The following is a 12,511-nucleotide window of genomic DNA, read 5'->3' as shown; positions in this document are numbered from 1 at the left end:
ACACCTCTCAACTAAAGGTATATTTCCCTGCTAAAACATAAAGGAATGTGTGAAAGAAGCTTTTATTGACGAAACTCAGTCTATCTTCGCTGTGTACCGATAATTGAAGCCAGAGAGTTACAAGATGCCGACTTGAAACTTTACTACAAACATATTTTCTTATACTGACACTATTTACAAATATGTGACTAGAACTGAAGTAACAGAACAGGTGACTTACCTTCTACGTGTAGGTTCCGAGTTGTCACAACACTCAGCGAATGTAATCAGCTGTTTAAAATGAACCGAGCTCAATATTAAATACAAAGCTGCCGCCATATTGTCTCCACTGGTCACGTGACAAAGCGAGACATACGTTCAGCGGTTTTTCGAGGAGTTTCACCTCTCCTCTCTATATAGGCTCCCTGGTTGTACAATGTTAACATCTTGACCATTTGATGTCAACATCGAAAGACTCGGGAACGCAGACTGGTAAGTACGTCACCTGAACAACTGTCAGTATAAACAACGATCGCTTTTATTGGTTCAATTTATATTGTTAATGTACTTCTGTGACGCTTGGTCCTTGGCAATATGGTGGACTCTGGGTACATTTGACGTCACGGGCGGAAAGGTCACGTGAGTTCCAGCGGAAAATGCACAATGGCAAAAACAATCGTAACTACTCGTCTCTTTCCGTGACCTACAAGAAGACTCGTTCCCCTCTCGTACGCCACTATTGCCAAGAATCGTGGCAAACCAATCAAATCGCGCCTAGTAAAACTTTGACACTTCGCTACACTATACAATGCATAATTTAAACATAAACTTTGAGACAAAGGATGAACAACTTTCAACACTGAAATATATTTGTAAAAGGAATGACAAGAGTAGTTACGAATGTGTCAAAAGCTCAGGCAACAGAAACTGTTTTCGCGATTAAACTTTTATATTTTTATTGAAAATGTGGTATATGTTCTGATGACTTTATCTTTCACCCAGCAAATTATTGCAATTCGCTCGTATTCTCCTTTAAATATTTCAGTTATACCATTGGGAATTTCTGTGTTGTAGCCCATAGGGATACTGAAGATCGATAGAGACACTATGAAATATTTTAATTACACCACTGAGAATTCCTGTATTGTAGCCCATAGGGACATTGAAGACATTCAAAACACTCTAAAATATTTCAACAGCACCAGAGGGAATTTCTGTGTTTTAGCCCATAAGGACGTTGACGGTCGATCAAGATACTATTGAATATTTCAATTAAACGCTTCGGTGTTTCTGTGTTGTGGCCTGTAGCAACATTGAAGGTAGAACAAGTCACTATAAAATATTCAATTATAACACTAGCAACATTGAAGGTAGAACAAGTCACTATAAAACATTCAATTATAACACTAGCAACATTGAAGGTAGAACAAGTCACTATAAAACATTCAATTATAACACTAGCAACATTGAAGGTAGAACAAGTCACTATAACATATTCAATTATGACACTAGCAACATTGAAGGTAGAACTAGTCACTATAAAATATTCAATTATAACACTAGCAACATTGAAGGTAGAACAAGTCACTATAAAACATTCAATTATAACACTAGCAACATTGAAGGTAGAACAAGTCACTATAACATATTCAATTATAACACTAGCAACATTGAAGGTAGAACAAGTCACTATAACATATTCAATTATAACACTAGCAACATTGAAGGTAGAACAAGTCACTATAACATATTCAATTATAACACTAGCAACATTGAAGGTAGAACAAGTCACTATAAAATAGTCAATTATAACACTAGCAACATTGAAGGTAGAACAAGTCACTATAAAATATTTCAGTTATATCACTGGGAATGTCTGTCTTCTTTCAAGACATATCAATTCACAACAACATATTGTAATTACACGGTTGGTCACTGGTCGTTATTTGTTATTAACCCCCAAGAGACGACCAGATGCGTCGTGTGATCAGACTTTGTTAATGGCAGCTAATAACCTCAATTTGGTGAGTAAGACGGTCAACAACAAACTACTGTTTATCTTGTGGAGATTGTATGACACTTCTCTGAAGCGCACGCAAAACCATCTGATGCCATGCAACATATGTCATATTTGGGATTTCACTTCATCAGTAAAGTACAAATTGTAGTACTTTTTGGTTGAGTCCCATCCGGGATTCGAACCCGCACCCTCAGAGTCAGGCACCTAATCGCCAGCACACAAAGTCAGCCGCCTGACCCGCTCAGCCACCGCGACTTCCACAAAGTCGTGTAATCACATCTGATGCCATGTTGCTAATCGGGGCACATTTCTGTTCCTCTTTGTTTACCGATGTACTCCCGGCCAGGCAATCCAGTGACTTAAGCAGAAGGATATACGATGTATCTTGGCCACAGCTCATCACGGAAGCATGGATTACAAATCATCACATCGCGATACAAACAAACACGCACGCATGCACCCACGTACGCACACACAGATTTAGCGACCCATGTTGTCTGATTAGCTTAGCAAGTTTACTAAATGTTGTAATATGACGTTAAAACATGGTTAATGCTTTCATTTAAGAAATGAAATATGTGGCTTTAGTTGAAGGTATATAGTGCACTGGGTATGTACTAGCGTTCACTTACAGAGTCACGCAGTATATTTCTGTCAGTGAGGGTTGACCAGACGGAGGTACAATGTGTTAATCAGGGATGCCTGAAATACAGTGCACCCAACACAGACAGGATAAACGTGTCTGTGAAAAGGGTGAGAGACACTGTGACTATGTGTTCTTCTGTAACGTGCGTTGCATAATCGTCATCCAACTTTCATCATCCATCCTGAATACATGACGTCATCGCCGGAGAAAAACCAGTCTCGATTATCGGCCAACACAGAATCTACTGAGTGCAAACACAACATAGGGGCCATGCAACAGTACACGTGCCTGGACTGTGTCTGTACCGTGGGGACTATATGTGTTCCTTGAATAAGAGTGCTGTCTCACCCAGATCAGACATTCCGGACAGACGTTGGATGTAGATGATGGTTGCTGCACTTCACAAGCTTCTATCAGTCTTCAATGAGATGAAGTCAAATTGTTTCTGGGCAGTTTACATCACAGCAGTCCCAGAGAGGAGAGTGGTCTTAAATCTTAAATACCTCTTTATGCCTTTAACCCACCCTATCCCAGCCCGAGGCGCGTTAAAATAACTCCATCTCTGAGACACCTCTGATGAATTTTAAATGAAAAGTTTTTTAACGTTCACACAACTTCTTTGGTGTGTCACGACGTTTCAAAGTACACTGGCCCAAAAAAGAAACGCATAGGTGAAAATCCAATGTTATTAGAGATGATTTATTAACTTAAATTGCACAAAAAGTAATGGAACTTGAGCAATGATAATTCACACGGGTATTAACAAATGTGTGTCAAGACATATACAATCATTCACAGTGGTATTAAGCGTCTCTATTTTCCATGGCATAGTGAGAAAGTCAGTATCTGGTGTGACCACCACGGGCATCAATCACTGCTCTGCATCGCCTGGGCATTGACTGTATAAGACGTCGTATCCGCCTTTGTGGGATTCTTCTCCACTCATCTCGCAACGCATTCACCAACTGTAGACGTGTCTGTGGCTGCGGCTGTCGACGTCGTAACCGTTGACCCAATTGGTCCCATAAATGTTCAATTGGGTTCAAATCCGGCGATTTTGAGGGCCATGGAAGAACTGTAATGTTGTTGTTGGCAAGGAAATCCGTGGTAATGCGTGCTGTGTGCGGTCTTGCATTGTCGTGCTGGAAAATTTCCCTTCTAGCGTCAATTGTAGGAACAACATGACGGTTCAGAATTTCATCCCGGTAGCGTACAGCATTGAGATTCCCTTGCACATGCACCAACTGTGTCCTGCCGTTCATAGATATGCCTCCCCACATCATTACACCTCCACCACCGTGTCTGTTGACCTCACGAACGCACTGTCGAGCATATCTCTCATTTCGACGTCTGTAAACACGCATCCTTCCATCATGTCTGTACAGCAGAAAACGTGACTCATCGCTGAACCAGATCCTCCTCCAATTCAAGAGGTTCCATGCCCGAACGTTCCTGCACCACTGAAGACGTGCACGACGGTGATGGGGATGCAGAACAGGTCCTGCATGAGGTCGCATAGGTCGAATTCCATGCTCTCTTAGGCGATTCCTGATGGTTTGTGGAGAGACTCTACGCAGCCCAGGAACGTGATCAGCGGTATACGTAGCAGTGACGACCCGATTACGCAGATGAAGCACCCGGATGTAGCGGTCTTGTGCTGGAGTTGTCACCCTTGGTCTCCCACTCCTTGGACGGTCTCTGGTCGAGTTGTGTTGCGTGTATCGTTGCCAGAGACGGGAAATCGTGCTCTGCCTCACATTCAGACGTCTGGCAACTGATGACTGACTTTCCCCAGCCAGACGTCCAATGGCTCTATTTCTGTTTTCTTCATTTAACCTTGGCATTTTTAGCGTCGCATAGAAAGAAATTCGAAGAATGAATCGCAACAGGACCTGTCCCCTTTTATAGCCATCATAATCAAGATTGAGATCCTGCATTTGCACGTGCATAATGCTTTCAGATTTTCCCACGTGCAGATTATACAAAGCGTTTTCAAGGTGCTGTGGTGTGGCGAATAATCACCAGAGGTTGTGTTTGTTTGTCTGTTTTGGTTGTATTGACTATAAAAACACTTAATATTTACATTAATTGTCATTCCATTCCATATTTTCCGAAAAAATCTACTTTCAAAATGAGATTTCAGCTATGCGTTTCTTTTTTGGGTCAGTGTATATTTTTACTTCTTCATCAGGTGAATGAAACAATGGAGTACAACGAGCTATTTATGTACATGTAGGAACAACAGTATGACAAAGGAAGCCAGTAGTTAATTGCTGGATGGACAGGAGTGGAAGCCAGGAGGGTTGTTTACCCAGGCATGATTGGTAAGACAAACAATAGGAAGCCAGATGGGTTGGGGTATAATGGACAAGGGAAGCCGGGGAGAGTTCATCCAGGCGTAGCTGATGTGGTAACAGTGGCGGCAAGTAACAAGTGACAAGTGGGAGTGGACCTTATTGGTAATATGTACAAGGATGAAGTGGGCAGCAACGATAATGAATTATTCCAATATTTATAAGTCCCAAGCGCCATAGAGATGTGTTCCTTGGTCACGGTTGATAGCTGGTTGGCTTCTTCTGATGTCTATGGCTTCTTGCAATTTCCTTTGCCTTCAGTTGCTGTTGTTGACAGATAGAGCCTTGGTGGCTTCCCATATGACGGTGTGGTCCTGGTTTTTGCTGATGTGTTCGGAAACATCAGATTTGAGGTCTAGTTTGTTGACGGATGCCTGATGTTCTTTCAGTCTGGTGTTTAGGAGCCTAAGGGTTTCGCCGATGTACGTGTCACCACAATCACAGAAGATTTGATATACGCATCCTCTGGGGTTGGGTATGGAGGTAATGGTGCCTCTGCCGTTGGCGTGGGTCTGGAACGCCATTCAAAGACTCTATACGAATTTTAAATGTTTGTTTACTACCTGACCAGTAGAGTACATTTGTCTACCAGTACACGCATTAATTACAGTTGGATCAAGATCTGACTTCCAGGTGTGTTGTAGTGAGATGTGCTTAAACCGATGTTTCCACAAGATAAATATTTGTCTCTTGTCACTTGTTTCAGCAGTGATTTCATTTGTCTTGCTTTGAAGGACGGGAAAACTCATAGTGACATTTGCGATAGCTGATCAGTCTGTGGTAATTAGCCAAACGTTTAATGATTTCGTAAAGTGCTTGAATCGGGACTGTATGACAAGCTGATGCCATGTTTAACGTTCACACTCATACTGTCTAGTTCGATTACACTTAATCAATGAAGTTCACGATCCTTACGAATCGATCCAAATTAATCGCCTTGTGTCAGTGTATGAAACACCGCTAAAAACCAGGAAACCCACAGGGCTGATAACTGAAAAATGTTGCTAGCCTTGTGAACATGCAGCCAGCCCTGTATTAAAGATAGGAAACGGTTAAAATACTGTTATCAAAAAATTACTTATAAGTTAGTGAACTGAAAATTAGGCAGAAGCAAATTTTGCAAAGCATGAGCATGATCGATACTTACAGACGTCGTCTAGCTACCACATTTGTAAACTAGGATTGTTCAGGATTTTTCTCTTTGTATCTACAAATTTCTCTTTTTTTGTGCGGCAGTAATTTCACATCTTTTACGCTTAGGGGCGGGACTTGTCATTGTGACTGACAGGTGTCAAGTGCAGCTGATCTCATTTTGACTCGATCAAATCTTGGTCATTATTTTATACAGCAAGGAAACATTACAGGTAAATTACTCGAACTAAACAAAAGTGAAACCTATTAACTGATTAAAATCACAAACTAATGACATGCTCAACTCAGAAGTGTCACCTCAGTTAATCAATTACAATTGAAGTCAGCCGATGAAGACCAGTGCTAATCACAATCGCTCACGAGGTAAGGCTATTATCGGAACTTACCGAAACAAAAGTCTCATTAACCAATTCAAACTTTGACCAACTTTTCAGCCGATCCGAATTTTCTCGTGTGCAAGTGAAAATTGACACCACAAACAACTCTGGTTAAACTGAATTCCAATTTCTTGTTTCAAAAGAAATTGTTATTTATAAATGAATTTTTATTTTTAACTTAAATAACACCGTCTTTCTATACTTTATGTCGAGATTCAGGCAGCATACCTTAACTATAGAATCACAGACTGCCCCTGTTTGATGAGGTCGTAAAATCATTATCGCACTAAGTTGCGCAATAGGACGGAACCTAGTAAACAGGAAACGAAACTGTTTTGTAATGAATGTTTTGACATGCCTTTTTGATATACTGCCGGATTAATGAAGCAAAACCATGTGTAACTAGTCAATCTGTTACCGCTAATTAACGTCCGGATACGAAGACTGAAGCATCGGCTTAATGAATCAAGAGGTAGTGAGTTTATATAGTAAACAAGATTGGTTACAGCCAGCTACTGTTCGGATATCGCGGGAACCGGATATATATCACCCGTAGTCAATGACATGGTAAAATATACACCCATGGAAAATGGATCGGCTCACAGGGCTGGCTATGAAATAGTTGTAAGCCCGCCATGTAACTAGCGAGCAGCGGACCGCCGGTCACACGTTTTTTCATACACTGCTTGTGTACGTAATTGTTCAAATCTCACGACCTTTCGTTCACATCAGCAGCAGTGATCTACTGACTGAAACGCCCAGCCCAGAACACCTTGGTGCTCTGCAAGGCTATGTTAACCTGTCCGTCTACTGACACACGTAACAGCCACAGAGTTGTTACTATTAGTACGTACCTTGCTGTAATCTTCAGGAAAACAACCAGCGTTTCTGGTGAAATAGTCCCGATTAGCAAATGTCCACATTAAACGAGTAATGGGTCGCATAGCAGTGTCCCTTTAATGATATGCAGTCGTTCCCTAAGCTTTCCGGACTAACAGATGACAATGACATTTTTCGACTGTACCGTCTCCCACAATATTGTGGACTAAATAGACAACTAGAATGATCACGTGTACATTTTGCGAACATTTAATGACAAAATAATCTTGTGTGAGATTTATTTATCTATGAAAGAAATCCCAATCGAACTGAGCCAGTCTAGACTCGAGTTGGGTTCCTTTCAGTATTTATGTTCCAATATTTCTGTATCTGCACGATACAGACGTGTGTCATTAGCATCAACAACATCAGGTTGTTATGTGTTTATTATTTTCTTATATTACCTCACGATACAACCTGTCCGTGTTAAATCATTTTCTTGTATATACATATTGTCATGGTTACTAGAACGCCTCTTGGTGGCAGAATCGATATGCATGTATATGTGTTTATTTCTGTTTCCCTGGCAACCGCAGACTCTGGCAGACCTCGATCGCGGAGAGATATAGCTTCGCTGACAAATTCTATTGAGGTGAATCTGAGGTATTCTTCAATGATCTGTCTGTCATTGATGATTAAACTTGTACATGTAGCTGGTACAAGTGAACAGAATGTTTCAGGATAACCAATGACAGGCACGCGGCTTTTAACAATATTTCAGTCAAATCACAGCAGTGGACATCAGAAATAGACTTTACACATTGTACCCTTTTTGGGAATCGACCCGGGTCTTTAAGGGTGACGAGCAAACGCTTTAACGCTGGCTATCCCAGCATATAGAGTCTTCCCCTTCGTATTGTCACTATACTCGACCACTATCCGTGTTGTCACTATACTCGACCACTATCCGTGTTTTAGTTAATCAGATTTAGATCCTTATACACTTGAGCACTGCGTATCCGAACCCCAGATATTCGGGGACACTGCTAAAAGGACGATGTTTACGTGAAACGAAATATAACGTTTCATTTTTCCGGAAATGCGTTAGAGGACTGAGGGGTGGAAGTGACAACTTGATTGACAACTCTGTAAGTGTATAAATTTATAGAGAAAAGTTGCATCATGATAGAATGAGGAACCATTCATCCATTAAGAAACTGTCAGTGAGCTTTCTTTACTTACACTTGGAAGGAACAGTTCAAGACATGGCTTCTGATTACCTGCCGTTGAACTGACCAAGTAATTTGTTGGTGTTTTCGGAGGATGAAGCGATGACAGACTGGTGAATCAACAAGGCACCTGTAGACTGGAACAGGACATCGGCACCAGATATGAAAGACCTTCTGAATTCCAAACAAATGTGTTCTTTTTATTTAAACAAAAATATAGATCATATTTTAGTGAATACCCTGTCACCGAACCTGACAACGTATTCAGTAGCCCGTTAAGGCATCATAAGCTGAGGATTAGATTCCTACGGGTACCCAGGCATTGGGCAGGCACACTGCTTCCAGGATCACACTAGTATCAGCGAGGTATGTGAGTATTCATTCCAGCATTCGGTGTCATTAGCATTCCGCTTGGTGCATTCTCACAGTATGTTAGCACATCCAGTGCCATGATATGCAGTAGTGAGAATTCTATAGATTTAAAGACAGCCAGGAGATAAGAACATAGAACAGATACACAGGCCATTGTTATTATGTCTTATTTTCCCACCAGTCTTTAAAAAAGTCGCATTAATTAGTTTACACAGCGACTAATTTGTTCTCGGGTGTAGTATAAACATCCAAAAAAATGGTTATAGTACGGGGATTACTCTCTTCTGTTCGTCTGCTTCTTAAAGAGACATGGACATGCAAGAGTTCAAATTAACCTTTATTTCGGTAATTACAATTATACGACCTTGACATTGACCGTTAATTCCAAAGACTCAGCGTCACATGTGGTCGTCGTGGACGTCGTCCTCGCCGAGCCTTGATGACCCGTTTACTTCCATTGCTCAGAATGTTGCTCACCGTCTCATCCTGTTGCTCGTCGACACTTTTATACTCCCTGACTGCATTCCATCTGTGCCCAGTGGTTTGTGCGATCAACTGCTCACCCACCCCGTTGTCTAGAGAAGAAAGAAAATACAGTTAGAAAATTTATGTTATCATCTACATATTAGCAGAAATCTTGAAAGAATTAATTTCAACTTTACTTTGTATCTTTTCGTTACAAATCCAATAAATACTGTCGAAAATACTAACTAGAACCAACTTTTCGCAATGCTTAAAATTACTGGATTATGGGCTCTACATATTGTACATGAAAATATTACAGACTAAAGACTCGCGCTAATATGGTGGAGGGCATTGTACATGCTTCTGTGTTAAACCCACCACCACTCCACTAGCCATAAATGTATGAACGGTCCCTACGCCTATTGTAGAACGGCTAAATGTTCCGGATAACTGTCCATTATTATTAACATATTTGACTTCATATATTATTTAACTGGGCATCTTTCGGGCTTGTGTGCAATCTTCATAATCATATTGTCATCTTCACAGTTGGTAGAAGCGACAACATCGTCGCCATCTGACGAAAAGTCGTAGTTGCCGACTTTCAACTGATCACCGGAAATATCATCTCATCATCATCAATAATATCTAACATAGAAAGACACGTCACCTCCTCCTCCATTTCACCTAAAGCAAATGGTTTTACATGACAACGTGGTCGACTGGACATGAGCCACACCACCAATGTTGATACCGACGCACTTGATAATTGTGCACGGGCGATAAATTCGGCACGTGATCGCATGTGTGTGCCGTAGTACCTCTGGTGTGCCACCAAGCAAACCACGGAACAGCAGAAACTCAATCCCATACTCATGATGAATAACAAGAAAGACACAGCATTATATTCTGTTGTAATATGATGAGGACGAAACTCCTATACTTAGATTCTACTTTAAGTCAAAACAAAGAAATTAAGGGAATATCTTGCAAGACATATTGTCATGTGTTTAATGCAGAAACTACGGTTCATTTAACACCCGCGCAAGCATTGTGACAAAAATGAGTACGGCTCGTAGTATAACCAACCAGTCCGTTGATTAAACTGCACATACTCGTCGTATAATCTATACTTACACATTCTTCTTTCTTTAATAAAAAACAACAAAAATCAACAACAAAGCCAAAATAAACCATAAACAAAAACAAACAAGCAAAGAAACAAAACAAAAAAGCAAAACAAAAAACAAACAAACAGAAAACAAAGAAAACAAAACCCAAATCAAAACAAAAAAAAAAAACCCAAAGTGGCTGAGCGGGCTAGGCGGCTGACTTTGTGTGCTGGCGATTAGGTGCCTGACTCTGAGGGTGCCGGTTCGAATCCCTGATGGGCCTCAACCCCAAAAAGTACTAGAATTTGTACTTTACTAAGAAAGTGAAATCCCAAATATGACACATGTTGCAAAAAAAACCCCTAAAATAAATAAATAATAATAATAATAAAAAAAAATACCCCCACCCCCACCCCCACAACACCGCGCTATAAAGCTATAATAATAATGTATTTTTACATTTCCTGTTGGTTTATTGCTATGGTAACATGAATATTACTTCTATTACATGTGTCTGTTAAACAATGGAATCAAACTGTCCCTTCCTCCATAAAGTTTCCTCATTAAAAACTTCACTCACTGTTAAACTAACCCCTAACATATTTATTTCGTTCGGTTACAATATGGATTCATTTATGCTGAAGTATAAAGGTGTAACAGAAAGACTGTCCACTGTCTAGGTAAAGAGAAAGGCACAGCCAGGTGTCCGACAAGCACGTGCACACGTGCCGAGAAAGTTATTTACTGAGTGAGGTGACAAACACACTTCCCTTGGAGTTACAAGGTAGCATGACGTCAGTCAGCTGTTATAGTCCGTTTGGCTCAAAAGCGGACCGATGAATTGCAATGTAACCTGTAAACGAATAAGCACAACATACTCAATGAAACGCTGAGTATAATCAAAACATCGTGCAACTCTGTGAGGTTTTTGCAGAATTTTTGTCCTGATAATAAAAAAGGTGGTTAATAGACTATCATGAAAATATTGACTCAGTTCACTGTTTATTGCGAAAAGGAGTTCAGAGAAAGGCACTCGAAATGAATGTTCTTTGCGAATATGGAAAGTGTTCTTAATGAATGTTTAACGTTCCATGCCAGAATTGATCCTTCGTTATTTGAGCTTGCAACTGTCACAGACTAAATCATTTCAACAAGTTTCCTTAAAACTTCATTTATTCAAACAATCTATTTGTTTCAATATAAGTCCAAAGTGCACCGAAATTCTATCCCCTTTGTTTATGTAATGTATTCAGGAAACATTCAGTGTATCCCCTCTTATCATAACCCCCCCCCACCTCTCCCCTTCCGGGCAGGACCCTTAATTCTCAAACGCTATCAATACATGTCAATTAACACCTCCCTACGTCGGCGAATCTTACGTATGTATATGTGCATGGGCCAGTGACCTTGCACAATGTGGCGTAATGGCCCTGTGTATAAAAACCTGACTGATATGAAGTCTTTGAATGTCATTTAGAAGTGTAAATACATAAGAATGAAGATTTTATGGATATCAACTTCTTTATGAGAGAACACAACGTTTCGGAGTTAATGCTTACTCCTTCATCAGGTGATTGAGAAAGGGATACAGAGGTGTATTATATGTACAGGTAAAACAATAACAAAGTAACAAGTGGAATGAGTTAACGAAAGCTAGTATAAACAAGCACTGATAGGAAGCCGATAGTTAAGATAACAATGATGGAAGCCAACGGTAATGCATTACAGTTGATTGGATATGTTTACATAACATGATTGGGGATAAGGATGGAAGCCAATGGTGATACATTACGCATGATAGGATGATGTACATAACACACGATAGGGGGTGAGCATGTTTACATGAGGGTTGGTGATGTACAAACACAAGTATGTACTCGGGTAGATAGGCTATACATGAATTACATAGATAGAATGTACACAGGTAGATGAGATTAATTTATCAATAAGTCCCAGGCACTTGGTAGGTACACTCCTTGGTCGCGG

This window comes from Haliotis asinina, chromosome 6, assembly GCF_037392515.1.
Source record: "Haliotis asinina isolate JCU_RB_2024 chromosome 6, JCU_Hal_asi_v2, whole genome shotgun sequence".
NCBI lineage: Eukaryota > Metazoa > Mollusca > Gastropoda > Lepetellida > Haliotidae > Haliotis > Haliotis asinina.
The sequence above is the reverse complement of the archived record's forward strand: the minus strand, read 5'-3'. Positions refer to the sequence as shown.